The sequence below is a fragment of the Anomaloglossus baeobatrachus genome, chromosome 6, assembly GCF_048569485.1.
Source record: "Anomaloglossus baeobatrachus isolate aAnoBae1 chromosome 6, aAnoBae1.hap1, whole genome shotgun sequence".
Classification (NCBI taxonomy): Eukaryota; Metazoa; Chordata; class Amphibia; order Anura; family Aromobatidae; genus Anomaloglossus; species Anomaloglossus baeobatrachus.
In genome coordinates this window covers 231,474,048-231,491,392 of record NC_134358.1, presented here as the reverse complement: position 1 = coordinate 231,491,392, position 17,345 = coordinate 231,474,048, and positions in this window count along the sequence as shown.

The window sequence follows — 17,345 nt, the reverse complement described above, 5'->3', positions numbered from 1 at the left end:
GCAGGTTGCACAATACCGTGTGAAGACTTGATAGGCCAGGGCGTCACAGATGCACGTCATATATACAGTATGTATTGTATAAGTCTAAAGAGGCTGTATCGTGGTATAGATGTACGTCATATATACAGTATGTACTTTATGATCTGAAGAGGCTGTATAGTGTGTAACGTGGCGGAGGGTATGTATCACAAAAGTGGTGTAAACCTGGATATCTGCTCTAGGACTTGTAGTGCGACAAGTCTTATTGGGGCGTTGCAGGGACAGGTTTTACGGATAGCTGGAGAGATGGACGAGTCTGGCTATCCACATACCCCCGCCCATGGGTATGCCTCAGGCTTTTAAAATGGTGTCAGGTTGTTTGGCACATGGTCAGTGTGCAGAGGCTGAGATCCCTCTGGAATCATTCTTTGTGAGAATGAGGATTTGCTTGTCCTGACCAGAAATGGATGCCATACCACATTTGCGTTGCTTTCAAACTGCCAGAAGGCCTATTCTAGGTTACTGAAGTGCCAGCTTATGTGTGTTCAATAAACTTGCTGGGCTCTTAAAGTGACTGTGTACCTGTTTTGCTACCTCGAGATGCGAGCTCTGGTGAGTGATTTCCCACAAGATGTACTTCATACAGTATACACAGTATGTAATGTATACCCTAACATTCTAGTGTGAACAGGTACATACTGAATAAGAGATATATTAACAAAAAAGAGACAGTTGCAGTAGTGCTAAGATATGTAAACAGTGAATATAGGAATATAAACAAGCATCACTGCTATGAAAACATAAAAAAATTGAGATACTAAGCACACAAAAATGGCCACTTATGTGAGCCCAGGGGCCACCGCCAAGGCAACTTCTTTATGTTGGGTCCCTATCAAACTAATGCCTCTTTTTGGGTTAACCCCCCCCCCCCCCTACAATTTATGGGTGGATAGGAACCTGCTAATAAATAACTAAATTTGTCTAAGGCTGAGGAGCAGGAATGCTCAATCAGAAGGCATGACCCTAAATCTCATGATCAGTATGCACCTGTTCACACTAGAATGTTAGGATGCGCCATTAATTTTTTTCTTAGATTATAGTATGTAATGTATAGTCTGAAGAGGCTGTATAGTGGTACAGATGTACTTCATATATACAGCATGTACTGTATCTTCTGAAGAGGCTGTATAGTAGTATAGATGTACATCATGTATACAGTAAGTTCTGTATATTCTGAAGAGGCTGTATATTGGTAGTGGTAGAGTTCTAGAAGTCAGCTGCAATATTACTTGCTGCCAGTTCTTTTCGTCTACAAGTGATGGACTTTCTTTAGTCAGTTTTTACTTGCGGAGCTGCTTTTACTTACAGAACTTCGTGATAAGCCCTTTCTAGCGGCAATTAGAAAAAAATTGTAAATGTCTACTTTGAAGAAATGTTATGGTATCTCGTAACCTGGGGAAAACAATGCACAGGGTTCATTAGGGAAAGCAAGGGCTGTAATTCAGTGGATAAGGTCTACTTTGTCTCAAAAGCATAAATAGATAAGCTTTCCTGCTGTATAAGAGTGATGTAAGGCCTAAGCTAGATGGCATGAAAATCAGTGCGAGTGGAGTGCGATAAAAAAATCACATTCCATAAATGGACTTGTAGAAGCGTCTGTGTGAGACACGAAATAGCTGTCATCCAGCGTGTTGTGTGCTCCCCCTCCCTCACTACCTGCACCCGCATTTTTGATGTCGGAATAAATTCCTTTTTCAATGCAAGACCGGTGAGTGCCTTTCATTTTCTTCAAGTTTAAAATGAAACAACAGATATTGGAAGGCTATGCTAGCATTTCTTCTGCGGTGTTGCTATCAGTCTGTCAAGAGTGGGAGAAGAGGGTTGCATTGACAATCCATCACAATGGGCAGCACTTTGAATACATTATATAAGTGGTCATAAAATTATAATATATAATTATAACTAATGAACGAATAAAGATAAGTTAAAACCAAGAACACCATTGTTTTTCTTGTGAAATTCTCAATACGTTTTGTGTTACATGACCCTCTTCCCATTGGAAAAAATAAATTTGGATCCAAAATGGCCATCTTCAAAATGACCGCCATGGTCACCACTCATCTAGAAAAGTTTCCCCCCTCCCATATACTAATGAGCCACAAACAGGAAGTTGATATCACCAACTATTCCCATTTTATTTAGGAGTATCCATCGAAAGATGGCGCTACAAAGTATTAACTTAAAGGGGATGAATAATATTGAACGCCCCACTTTTCAGTTATTTATTTTTTAAAAGTTTAAAATAAGCAATACATTTTGTTCAACTTCACAATTGTGTCCCACTTGTTGTTGATTCTTCACCAGAACATTAAAATTGTTATCTTTATGTTTGAAGCCTGAAATGTGGGAAAAGATTGAAAGATTCAAGGGAGCCGAATACTTTCGCAAGGCACTGTATATATACTGTATATATGTATATCTAAGAAACCACTGCAAAACTTTCAGTTTTTCTGGTCTTTCTCTTTATAGTTATATTTTTGAGTAAAATGTAAATTGAACTTTTAGTCTATAAACTACTGACAACATGTCTCCGAATTTCCAAGCAATAAATGTTATTTATTTTTTAAAAATAGGAAATGGTCAAATTAACAAATAAATGCATCGCTTTCAGACACCTCAAATAACAATATTAATGTTTTAACTCAGGAAGGGTTCAGAAATCAATATGTTGTGGAATAACCATGATTTTTAATCAGAGCTTTCATGCGTGCTTTCCACCAGTCTTTCACACTGCTTTTGGGTGACCTTATGCCACTCCTGGCGCAAAAATGTAAGCAGTTCATCTTTGCTTGATGGCTTGTGACTATTCATTTAACTCATGATTACATTCCAGAGGTTTTCAATGGGGTTCAGGTCTGGAGATGGGGCTGGCCATGACAGGGTTTTGATGAGGCTGTTCTTCAAAAACTTTCATGCGTCTTAGGATGCTTTCTACCAGTCTTTCACACTGCTTTTGGGTGACCTTATGCCACTCCTGGCACAAACATTTAAGCAGTTCTTCTTTGTTTGATGATTTGTGACTATCCATCTTCCTCTTGATTACATTTCAGAGGTTTTCAATGGGGTTCAGGTCTGGAGATGGGGCTGGCTATGACAGGGTTTTGATGTGGTGGTCCTTCATCCACACATTGATTGACCTAGCTGTGTGGCATGGCGCATTGTCCTGCTGGAAAAACCAGTCCTCAGAGGTGGGGGACATTGCCTGAGCAGAAGAAAGCAACTGTTTTTCCAGGATAACCTTGTATGCGGCTTGATTCATACATTCTTCGCAAAGTTTAATCTGCCCAATTTCTAGAGTAAGGTAATCTTCTCTGATAAGTCTAATTTTCAGCTTTGCCCAACACCTGGTCGTCTAATGGTTAGACGGAGACCTGGAGAGGGGTACAAGCCACAGTGTCTTGCACCCACTGTGAAATTTGGTGGAGGATTAGTGATGATCTGGGGATGCTTCAGCAAGGCTAAAATTGGGCACGTTAAACTTTGCTAAGAATGTATCAACCAAGCCGCATACAAGGTTATCCTGGAAAAACAGTTGCTTCCTTCTTCTCAGGCAATGTTCCCCAACTCTGAAGACTGTTTTTTCCAGCAGGACAATGCACCATGCCACACAGCTAGGTCAATCAATGTGTGGATGAACGACCACCACATCAAAACCCTGTCATGGCCATCCCAATCTCCAGACCTGAACCCCATTGAAAACCTCTTGAGTGTAATCAAGAGGGGATGGATAGTCACAAGCCATCAAATAAAGAAGAACTGCCTACATTTTTGGATCAGGAATGGCATAAGGTCAACCAAAAGCAGTGTGAAAGACTGGTGGAAACCATGCCAAGACGCATTAAAGCTGTGATTAAAAATCATGGTTATTCCACAAAATATTGATTTCTGAACTCTTCCTGAGTTAAAACATTATTAGTAGTGTTGTTTCTAAATGTTTATGAACTTGATTTCTTTGCATTATTTGAGGTCTGAAAGCAATGCATTTTTTTGTTATTTTGACCATTTCTCATTTTCAGAAAACAAATCCCAAATTCATTGCTTGGAAATCCGGAGACATGTTGTCAATAGTTTATAGAGTAAAAAAACAATTTACATTTTGCTCAAAAACATACCTATAAAGAGAAAAATCAGAAAAACTGAAAATTTTGCAGTGGTCTCTTAATTTTTGCCAGAGCAGTATATATATTCTAAAGGGGGCTTTACATGCTGCGATATCGCTAATGAATTATCGTCGGGGTCACGATGTTTGTGACGCACATCCGGCGTCATTAACGACATCGCAGTGTGTAACAAGTACGAGCGTCCTTAAACGATCGCAAAAGCGGTCGGTTGCCGCGGAGAGGTCGTCCTGAAACTAAAAATCATTCTCTGCCTTAGAAAGGAGGTGGATCGCCGGCCAGAGCGACGTCGCAGGGCAGGTAAGTGCGTGTGACGGGGGTAAGCGAGGTTGTGCGGCATAGGCAGCGATTTGCCCGTGTCGCACAACCGGCGGGGGCGGGTACGATTGCTAGCGATATCGGTAACGATATCGCAGCGTGTAAAGTACCCTTTACTTTCTGTCACAAACATTAAAACAGGTTTTTTGGGATTTTTGAATAAGTATTCCGGATTAAGGAATACTATATACACTGTGTTCCAAATTATTATGCAAACTGAAATTGTGTCATTAGGATTACATTTTTTGTTTTTCAAATAAACTCATGGATCGTATTATGTGTGAGGGTTCTTTGGTCACTGAAATAAATTTCAAACATTCATCTGTGATAATTAGCTTAGCCCAATTGAAGAAAACACTCTCCAAGATTCTATTTCAATATATAGTAGGTGTAATAAAAATATTAGCAAATACCTCCAATTAGAAATGTAGTGTAGTTCTCTTGATTCGCTATGTCTCTTAGCTCATGTGCAGGGCATTACAGTAGCTTAGCTATCCATGGTTACATCCACCCATATAGTGACAGTTAGTTGCTAGTGGTCGTAAGCATGGATACCTTAGCTACTGCAATGCCCTGCACATGGGGTAAGTGACATAGCTTATCAGGAGAACTATACTACATTTCTAGTTGAAGGTAATTGCTATTATTATTGCACCTACTACATATTGAGATAGGATCTTGGAGATGGCAATACTCCTTTAAGAGAGACGTTACACATTATTAGGTAGGCCACAGGTTTAAAGTAAAATGGGAATAGTGCAATGCCTTAGATGAAGTATCAAAACAATAGATCTTTCAAGAAAACTTAAGCGTACTGTGAAGACATTTGTGGCTGATACACAGCACAGAATGGTTAGGCAGATAAAGGTATAATGAGGAAGATTTCTGCCAGACAAATTCATCAGATTTAGCGTGCAGCTAATAAAGTACAATTATAGAACAGCAAACGAATATTTGAAGCTGCTAGTGCCTCTGGTGTCCCACAAACCTTCAAGGCTTGCAGTTTTGCATAAGCCTACTGTTTGTTCACCCCTAAACAGTGATTACAAGCAGAAACAGTTGCAGTAGGCTCAGACATACATGATGACTAATTTTAATACATTTTTCTTTACTGATTAGTGCTGTGCAACCCTGGATGATGCAAAGTTGTGCCAACAGTATGTATTTCTTTCTTTTATTTTTCTTTCTTTGGCAGCTATGGAACCCTGAGTTTTGAATACTGTTCAATAAAATAAGTTTTGAACATAAAATTTTACCAAAACTAAATGTAAAAGCATACAATAGTAATATATACTTCTCAACAAAGAAATTACAAAGTACCAAAAGTCATGGCATTCTGAAAATCACAGGAGTGATAGTCATGTTAATGATATGCAAAAGATGAAAAAAATATTGAAAACTTCTCATTTTTTTCAGTATTAAGTATAAGCGCCACTTGCAGAATTACATGCACTTACATGCATTGGTATACTATTAATGAGGTTATTAATAGTTGTCTGAGGACTGTATTGCCATGCTGAATGCACTTGGGCACACAAGTCATCAAGATCAACTGCTGGCAGCTCCCTTTTCAACAGCTGTCCAGTGACGTCCCAGATGTTCTCAGGGGAAGACAAGTCAGCAAACCCTTCAGCATGGCCAACAGGACAACAGAATACACACAGTAGAAAAAGCAACATATGGCCTGGTGTTGTCATATTGAATAATGGCTCCTGGGACACTTTGGTAATATGACTATACAACGCCGAGCTTTTAGTGTACATGAAACGAAGACTAAAGGAATCCGGTTGCCTCACTTTATGACACTCTATATCATATTCCTAGGATTAGGACCTGTTTGAAGTTACCTTGTAAAAGCCTCTTCAAGGCGATGCCTACATGGTAACCAGACAAATATTCGGCTATCATTGGTCCAAGACAAAACAGTATTCATTACTCAAGAGGACAGATATCCATTGCCATCTTGGTCTGAACCATGATAGCCTTTAAAGTGGCGGCATGAGGTCACTGAAATAATTGCAGCTGAACATCTGGCTCATAGCTCAATGTCAGATAAACATCTTCTGATGATTTCTGCAGACATGACGTGATGAAGTTCAGAATGGATTAATCAGGGAACCAGTGGTTATGCTACTTCTCCAAAATGTCCAAGTTATCTAAATATTTATTAACAGGAGGGTCTTATTGTCATCCAAAAGTGTGCCGCCCCCGGTAGACCTTTGATGTCATGGTTGTGAGTCCGAGTGGCAATGTGACCGTATCGGGCCCGAGTGACAAGCTTTTGGGACGGGGGTTAAAAATCATATTTAAAAAGGGAGAAATAAAATAAAATAAATAAATAATTAATTAAATAAAGAGAGTTTGTGATGCCAGGTGGGATGTTTGGCTTTGGTACAGCTAACCCAGGAGTTAGGTGTTGATGTGCAATGCCAGAGGGTTGTTCCTCCCCCCCCCCTCCCAACTAGGGCTGGTTCCTGGGGATGTTGAGGTAAGGTTGGCACAGGAGAGAATAATTCAGCCAGTGAAATGAGAACGGGCTTTTACCTTTTTAATGAAGTTCTGCAGAATAGTCTGGAACACTCTTTACAGTCTTTTGCAATGGTGGGTTTTTTTCCTTCCAAAATGAGAGTTTAGCTTTTCTGCTGTGTGGTGGTAGTGTGTTCTTCCTGCCACTACTTCCCTACCTGGGAATAGGTGTCTTGAAATCCTGAGACTTTCAAGACAAGGAAACTCTGGATCTTTAATCCCTTCCAGCGAGCAGGCGATTTGAATCCTGAGGGAAAACTCACTATACTCTCAAGACGTTTCCAGGCTTAATCATGTCACTGAGATCCTGGGAAAATTCACTGCTCTTTATAAAAAGGCTAATAGCAGTCTCTCAGTTTGCCATTGACCTTGAAAGTCCAGGTGGCCTAGGGACTGATACCCTGCCAATTTGTAGCTGGTGTCTCCAGAGGTTTCAACAGTTACCTCAGGACAAGAGCCTCTCCATATTACACTCCTCACTTCACCTCAGACCAACTTCAACTGCCACTCTCTCTGAATTTACCTCACACCTCAGCTCTTCCCCTTTCTCCTTCTAGGGCATACACACAAGCTTTTATCAGCTCAGGTGAACAGCCCCAATAAGAAAGTATGGGCAAAAATGTTTGCATGTGATGAATAGCAGAGAAAACCAAATCTCATTAAAGCTGGTGTCGTGCCCCGAGTCAGCCGAGCTGCTCGGATCTGGGCGGTCTGTGGCTCGAGGGGTTCCGGATCCGGGGGCACCGTCAATCAGTTTTAAATAAAAGGAAAATAATAAAAATATAATCGACTACGCCACTCATGGTGTGCGGCCAGGGATGGTATGGTCTCTGCTCTCTGGGGATGATGGATGGGGCAGCGTGGATGGTGAAGCCCTCTGCAAGTAGGGATTATCCCCAGGGGTAGGTAAGGGTTAACGTGGAAGTGCAGGGAAATAACTCAGTCCAGACCAGGGAATGCAGTTTGGTTGCTTTATTTACAGCTGGGTATGTACACTGGGAACGTGCTGGACCCCAGGTGTGCCCAAGTCCTGTGTCCGTGTGCCAGCTGATATGGTGCTACTTGCCCACTGATGCACTCGTGTGTGTGTGTGAGGGTCCTTCCTGGCTTGAAGCACCCGGAGGTCCGTCTGGTGTCTGGGTCCTGCCGCAGACAGCTTAGACTATGCCTCAGACATTATTGGTGGCACATACTGGAAACCTACCCGCCTGGCAGAGTTAACAGATGACTTGAAGTCCCGGTCTGTTCTGGATCTGCACCCCATATGTGCAAAGTACTGGGAGCCCTGGATTTCCACCCCCACAGGATTCCACTGTCCCTGGAGCTTGATCTCCTGCTCTCTAGCTACTTTCTCCCCTGAGTGGCTGATGTTTCTCTTCAGGTCCTGGCGGTGTCTTTACTCTTACTCTGCCAACTTTCTTGCTCCTCATATTTCTTTCTAGTTTCCTTCCTCTTTCTCTGTGTCTCAAGATTCCTTTGTCTGTCTTGACACCTGTTCTGTCAACTCTCTCTCCTCTTTATGACTGCTCACTACCGACTCCTCTCAACCACCCTCCTTCTCCCTTCTTTTCTCTTCTTGTTCCTCCTCCCGTTCCACTGTCTACCCACATCGCCCCCAGGCCACTCACTCCTCCCCCAGATGGCTACCTGTTCACTAACAGTGCCCAGCCCTGTCACCTGGTTCTAAGTGTAAGTGTCCTGGTGTGCTGGTGTGTGTACTGACTGGCACAGTTGTGTAGGACCCGAGCTGTTACAGTGATGTTACCTTGTGTTGTGACACCTGGTGATGGCAGGGGCGTCACACTGGCAATACATGTTATACAGATTGAAATACACATGCAGCTATTATTTGTGGGGACTCAAAAGAGCTTGACTTTCTAGCAAAAATTGGGCCAAATCTTCTAGGTTGTAGGATCCCACATGTAGAGTAAAAGATAATATTTTTGTCTGATATGACCTTTTGAGCTGTACTTATGTGTGCAGAAGAGCCATGAAGGGAAACATAATGTAAAGTGGCAACCAGACAGATCCTACACAGAAGGTAAGTGTCACTAAAGTGGCTAGCCTCAGCGATTTAAGACTTGGAGAAGCAGGCTTTAGCATGTATAATGCTGAGAGGATTTTTAAAAGGGCCTGGATTTTTCGGTCCGGGTTTTAGGAGGGGTCGACAGTGCAGGGTGGGAGTGACATCTCCGATACCACCGGCCCATGGGTTTCCAGGCTATCCAGATCCTATTAAAGTCAACTAAGCTGTCTTGGAGGTTGTCTGCGTGTGGGAGGTAAAAAGATCTGTTGGTGCTGGCCTCATCCTGTCAATACCTGACCAAGCGGCAAGTGTACCTGAACGGGTGAGCCTGTATTGCTATATTGACTGTTTATTTCTTTTAAGTTATACCTTTTGTGCCAAAGAAAGGCTGTTTTTGCTTTGTGAGCTGTGACATTTTTTGGACTTTTAATAAAACCCTCACTATTTTAAACACAAGAATCAGATCCCTATGTGTGCACTAGAATCTATGAGAGCACGATACCCCTACGATAGTCATCAATGCATTTCCCTTATACTTATTTTGAAGGGTTAAAAAAAAATCTCTTTTTTTTACACTTATTGGGATAACATCGTATAATTATGAGCGAGAGAACAGGTAATATACTATATTAGTCTATATTAAGTACATTGAGCTGGACATGCAAGAGCAACCGGATGTAATCGATTCAGTAAGAACAAATAGAACGAGTCCTAGCGGTTTTCTGCCGTAAACCTCCCTCAATGTCTGTGGAGCAGATAAATGAAACTAATCTAATCATGGACAGTAGCTGAACAGGAACCCGCGCTCCATTTCAGCTAATATATCTCACCAATTACTGTTTATTATCTGCACTATAATAAAAGTCCAGATGTGCTAAAACATCTTGGCAAATAATTTGCCAATAACTGAAAACATTGTCAGATTGGTAGTATTGTCATTTTAACCTAATGATTTCACAATGACAGTAAAAGAAACCAGGCCAAATCTAACCATATGGCAAATAAAATTAGAGGGGTGCTTGCCAGTTCTTTAAAGTAAGAAGCATGGCGCGTGTGTGCTTTTCTGCTGATATTGAAAAGGACCCGACTCATTAACTGCCCTTTCATTCTGGCTACTATGCACTAAAATAGATGCCTAGCCATCTGTCATACTACTGGTTCAACACAGCAGAGGTAGCAATGAAGGAGGGAACAGAGCAAGATAAAATTAAATGCACTTGAAAAAATGGACTCATTCCCAGTACGCCATCAGTCTGACATCCCAGGGACTGAAATCTGTTTTAAGATGTTATTGCACAAAGGAAGAGATGTGTCTTAAATCAGAGTGGATGAGAGAGTATTTAATACAAAAGTACAGGAGGAGTCGTATGTTCACACAGATGGTATCCACACATAACTTTCCATATGAAACAATAGTGACCACGGCAGGAGAGTTATATTGTATTGCTGCCTTTCCACCCCTTTCAGCAGGTGTTTCTCACTTATAAAGTCATTTTGGCTTCTCAGAACAAAGGGTAATAAAGATTAATTAGTTTGGCAGCTAGTTTCAGAATAGTAAGTAGGATGTCACGAGTCATTATTAGAAGGTTTTTTTAAGGAGATCCTGTCTACACTCTTGTACCCCATGAAATAAACATAGAGAGAGAATAATAAGTCTTCTAGACAATGCTGGAGGACACTAGACCATTAAACACCAAATAATCAACCTCCCTTATCATTCCTAATCAAAGCATAAAGAGGATTTTGGATCCAAGCTTTCCAAAAGAGAAATTAATAGATAATATCAAGCATATTCCTATAGCCTCATACAGCCTACTATACAGTTAGGTCCAGAAATATTTGGACAGTGACACAATTTTCGCGAGTTGGGCTCTGCATGCCACCACATTGGATTTGAAATGAAACCTCTACAACAGAATTCAAGTGCAGATTGTAACGTTTAATTTGAAGGTTTGATCAAAAATATCTGATAGAAATTGTAGGAATTGTACACATTTCTTTACAAACACTCCACATTTTAGGAGGTCAAAAGTAATTGGACAAATAAACCAAACCCAAACAAAATATTTTTATTTTCAATATTTTGTTGCGAATCCTTTGGAGGCAATCACTGCCTTAAGTCTGGAACCCATGGACATCACCAAACGCTGGGTTTCCTTCTTCTTAATGCTTTGCCAGGCCTTTACAGCCACAGCCTTCAGGTCTTGCTTGTTTGTGGGTCTTTCCGTCTTAAGTCTGGATTTGAGCAAGTGAAATGCATGCTCAATTGGGTTAAGATCTGGTGATTGACTTGGCCATTGCAGAATGTTCCACTTTTTTGCACTCATGAATTCCTGGGTAGCTTTGGCTGTATGCTTGGGGTCATTGTCCATCTGTACTATGAAGCGCCGTCCGATCAACTTTGCGGCATTTGGCTGAATATGGGCTGAAAGTATATCCCGGTATACTTCAGAATTCATCCGGCTACTCTTGCCTGCTGTTATGTCATCAATAAACACAAGTGACCCAGTGCCATTGAAAGCCATGCATGCCCATGCCATGACGTTGCCTCCACCATGTTTTACAGAGGATGTGGTGTGCCTTGGATCATGTGCCGTTCCCTTTCTTCTCCAAACGTTTTTCTTCCCATCATTCTGGTACAGGTTGATCTTTGTCTCAACTGTCCATAGAATACTTTTCCAGAACTGAGCTGGCTTCATGAGGTGTTTTTCAGCAAATTTAACTCTGGCCTGTCTATTTTTGGAATTGATGAATGGTTTGCATCTAGATGTGAACCCTTTGTATTTACTTTCATGGAGTCTTCTCTTTACTGTTGACTTAGAGACAGATACACCTACTTCACTGAGAGTGTTCTGGACTTCAGTTGATGTTGTGAACGGGTTCTTCTTCACCAAAGAAAGTATGCAGCGATCATCCACCACTGTTGTCATCCGTGGACGCCCAGGCCTTTTTGAGTTCCCAAGCTCACCAGTCAATTCCTTTTTTCTCAGAATGTACCCGACTGTTGATTTTGCTACTCCTACTGCTATCTCTCTGATGGATTTTTTCTTTTTTTTCAGCCTCAGGATGTTCTGCTTCACCTTAATTGAGAGTTCCTTAGACCGCATGTTGTCTGGTCACAGCAACAACTTCCAAATGCAAAACCACACACCTGTAATCAACCCCAGACCTTTTAACTACTTCATTGATTACAGGTTAATGAGGGAGATGCCTTCAGAGTTAATTGCAGCCCTTAGAGTCCCTTGTCCAATTACTTTTGGTCCCTTGAAAAAGAGGAGGCTATGCATTACAGAGCTATGATTCCTAAACCCTTTCTCCGATTTGGATGTGAAAACTCTCATATTGCAGCTGGGAGTGTGCACTTTCAACCCATATTATATATATAATTGTATTTCTGAACATGTTTTTGTAAACAGCTAAAATAACAAAACTTGTGTCACTGTCCAAATATTTCTGGACCTAACTGTATATAGTATATTGTATAGACTATATATAGACCTGCTCCTCTCTTATCTCCTCTTCCCACAATCGCGTACAAGATTTCTCCCGTACATCCCTCATACTCTGGAATGCTCTACCTCAGCACATCAGACTCTCCACTACTGTGGAAAGCTTCAAGAGGAACCTCAAGACCCACCTCTTCCAACAAGCCTACAACCTACAATAGCCCTCAGTCCAGTAGACCACTGTGCAACCAGCTCTGTCCTCACCTATTGTACCATCACCCATTCCCTGTAGACTGTGAGCCCTTGCGGGCAGGGTCCTCTCTCCTCCTATACCAGTCTGTCTTGTACTGTTAATGATTGTTGTACATATACCCTCTCTCACTTGTAAAGCGCCATGGAATAAATGGCGCTATAATAATAAATAATAATAATAAATAATAATAATAATAATAATAATATTAAAAATAGATGTAAGCCAGCTTTGTTTAAAAATACTAGAAAATGGAATCTCTACCAAGGCAGGTTCCTCACATACTTATCTTAATAAGGAATATGTCACGCCTACTATTTTTGGCAATGGAAATAATTGCAGTTATTGACAGATTGTCGATAGAGGATATAACAGTGTGACAACTATCTTATGTAATAATGTAAAAAGAGGAGCTGGACTGTCAAAGTCAGGGCTCATTCCGACATCTGTGCCAAGCACGGACAGGCAAAGCACGGACTGGCTGCGGCTCTCCTGATCCAAGCGTGATAACTTCATATATTTTTATGACGTTGTCATACTTGGGTAAGGATACCTGCAGCCAGTCCGTGCATTGCGGTCTGAGGTCAGCACTAAAGCCAATGACATCTAATTTACCCCTAACTATGCAGGTGAAAAATTGAAGAACGTGAAAATAGTAGCTGTTCTAAATAATTTTTGGCACAAACAAAAACAGGCTTTTGATCAGCTTTTCAACGAGTGTTGGTGCTGCATAAAAGATCATCATTCTTGGCAGCACATCATGCTGTGTAGAAAGAACCTTTGCTCTCCAGAATAATGGCAGCCTAGGTGCACTGATCAATTTATTACAGATCATTTACTGACAATCTCAATAGCAGTCTGCCTGTATAATCAGGCTTTTAAATAATTACTGATGCCCAATCAAGTAGTTGATCAACAGTCATTTAGTGCCGCTAGTCATCAGTTGTAACCACACCATTAGGCCTAAGCCACACGGCATGAAAATCGGTGCGAGTGGAGTGCGATAAAAAAAAATCACATTTCCCTCGAACCAATATTAGCCTGTGTGTCAGCACACATGAGCGATTATTTTCTTAGCCCTAATCGGACCAAGAAAACAATCGCAGCATGCTGTGACTGTAAGGCTGGGGCCACTCGGGGATTACTGCAATCACCTCACATGACACTCAGCTCACGCTGGCAGTACAGCAGAGCCGACTGTCATGCGACTGTCCATGCGACTGAGGTCCGACCGTGTGAGTGGACCTCAGTTGCGGGTGGTGGGCCGGCGCTGAGGAGGAGAGGGAGGGATTTATTTCCCTCTCTCCTCCATAGCCGGCTATTGCCATTCTCGCACTGCACTCGTGGTACACCGGTGTACCGCGAGTGCAGTGCAATTTTTTTCTAGCCCCATACACTTCAATGGGTGCGAGAGAAAGAGTCTCGCATTACAATCGCAACATGAAAATAAGTGCTCATGTGCGCTGACACACAGGCTAATATTGGTCTGAGTGGAATGCGATTTTTTTATCGCACTCCACTCGTACCGATATTCATGCCGTGTGGCTTAGGCCTTATGCGATCATTGGTTCTCTCGCACCCATTGAAGAGTATGGGGTGAGAGAAAAATCGCACTGCACTCGCGGTACACCAGTGTACCGCAAGTGCTGTGCGAGAATGGCAATAGCCGGCTACGGAAGAGAGAGGGAGAGAAATCCCTCCCTCCCCTCCTCAGCGCCGGCTCTCACTGTGATACTATTCACTACTGGGCTAGTCGTGAGGTTTAGAAGTCAAAAGGTCTGGTGTAAGATATCATGATGAATTCTAATAATCAAAAAGGGTAAAACAAAGCCATACTCAGGACATGACCTGAGGACAAAATTCCAGGAAGGTAGCAAATAATGACAAAGGAGCTAGGCAAATGGGTAGTCAGAAGCAAAGTCTGAGACATCAGGCAACAACAGATCAGAGACTGAGCAAAGGAACAAGGCACACATACACAACAAGCTTAAGGCTACAACTAGCAGTGATATGATCACTGCCAGCCAGCTAAATAGACAGGTACCGTATTTTTCGGACTATAAGGGCTCGTGCGCACGTTGCGAAATATCATGCATTTACGCTGCGTCTAGCACTACAGCATAAAGCCATGCGTCCTCCGTCCCCAGCACAATCTATGTAGATTGTGCATAATCCGTGAGCACGTTGCTTTTTTTGAACGCAGCGATTTGGATGCTAAAATTTTGACCCAAATTCGTACGTTCAAAAATGCAGCATGTTAATTAAAATTAATTTGTGCGCTTTGGATGCAGCTCCCACTCTGTCTATGGGAGAAGCAGCATCCAGAGCGCATGAAATCGGCATGTAATCTGCTGAAACACTGCATCCATTACGCAGTGTTTCTGCAGCGATTTGAAGTGCACATGTGCTGTCAAATCGCTGCAGAAATTTCAGCAGGTACGTGCGAACAAGCCCTAAGATGCACCAGACCATAAGACGCACCCTGGTTTTAGAGGAGGACAATAAAATGTTAGACAAAAAATGTGGTCATGACACACTGTTATGGGGCGAGGATCTGCTGCTGACACTGTTATGGGGGTAATGTCCCCAAATTCTCTACTAAGGTACCCCATCCTGGTAATGATCCTCCTGCCTTGTGTGTGATCCCCATCCTTGTATATACTGTATGTCCCTCATCCTATTATAGCCCCCATCCTGATAAATATCTCCATCCTGATAAAACTCCCCATCCTGATAAATACCCCCATCCTGGTATAGCCCACATACTGATAAATACCCCCATCCTGATAAATATCCCCATCCTGGTATAGCTCCCATCCTGCTATATACCCCCATCCCGATAAATACCCCCATCCTGCTTTATACCCCCATCCTAATAAATACCCCCATCCTGATAAATACCCCCATCCTGCTATATACCCCCATCCTGGTACAGTGCCTACAAGTAGTCTTCAACCCCCTGCAGATTTAGCAGGTTTGATAAGATGCAAATAAGTTAGAGCCTGCAAACTTCAAACAAGAGCAGGATTTATTAACAGATGCATAAATCTTACAAACCAACAAGTTATGTTGCTCAGTTAAATTTTAATAAATTTTCAACATAAAAGTGTGGGTCAATTATTATTCAACCCCTAGGTTTAATATTTTGTGGAATAACTCTTGTTTGCAATTACAGCTAATAATCGTCTTTTATAAGACCTGATCAGGCCGGCACAGGTCTCTGGAGTTATCTTGGCCCACTCCTCCATGCAGATCTTCTCCAAGTTATCTAGGTTCTTTGGGTGTCTCATGTGGACTTTAATCTTGAGCTCCTTCCACAAGTTTTCAATTGGGTTAAGGTCAGGAGACTGACTAGGCCACTGCAACACCTTGATTTTTTCCCTCTTGAACCAGGTCTTGGTTTTCTTGGCTGTGTGCTTTGGGTCGTTGTCTTGTTGGAAGATGAAATGATGACCCATCTTAAGATCCTTGATGGAGGAGCGGAGGTTCTTGGCCAAAATCTCCAGGAAGGCCGTGCTATCCATCTTCTCATGGATGCGGACCAGATGGCCAGGCCCCTTGGCTGAGAAACAGCCCCACAGCATGATGCTGCCACCACCATGCTTGACTGGAGGGATGGTATTCTTGGGGTCGTATGCAGTGCCATCCAGTCTCCAAACGTCACGTGTGTGGTTGGCACCAAAGATCTCGATCTTGGTCTCATCAGACCAGAGAACCTTGAACCAGTCTGTCTCAGAGTCCTCCTAGTGATCATGAGCAAACTGTAGACGAGCCTTGACATGACGCTTTGAAAGTAAAGGTACCTTACGGGCTCGTCTGGAACAGAGACCATTGCGGTGGAGTACGTTACTTATGGTATTGACTGAAACCAATGTCCCCACTACCATGAGATCTTCCCGGAGCTCCTTCCTTGTTGTCCTTGGGTTAGCCTTGACTCTTCGGACAAGCCTGGCCTCGACACGGGTGGAAACGTTCAAGGGCTGTCCAGGCCGTGGAAGGCTAACAGTAGTTCCATAAGCCTTCCACTTCCGGATGATGCTCCCAACAGTGGAGACAGGTAGGACCAACTCCTTGGAAAGGGTTTTTTACCCCTTGCCAGCCTTGTGACCCTCCACAATCTTGTCTCTGATGGCCTTGGAATGCTCCTTTGTCTTTCCCATGTTGACCAAGTATGAGTGCTGTTCACAAGTTTGGGGAGGGTCTTAATTAGTCAGAAAAAGCTGGAAAAAGAGATAATTAATCCAAACATGTGAAGCTCATTGTTCTTTGTGCCTGAAATACTTCTTAATACTTTAGGGGAACCAAACAGAATTCTGGTGGTTTGAGGGGTTGAATAATAAATGACCCTCTGAATAAACTTTTCACAATTTAAAAAAACAAAAACAAAAAAGAAATAGCATTCTTTTTTGCTGCAGTGCATTTCACACTTCCAGGCTGATCTACAGTCCAAATGTCACAATGCCAAGTTAATTCCGAATGTGTAAACCTGCTAAATCTGCAGGGGGTTGAATACTACTTGTAGGCACTGTATATGGCCTGTATCCTGTGGCACACAAAAAAATAAACTTTATACTCACCTTTCCTCACTCCGGCAGCATCACTTGTCTTCCTGTCTGTGTCAC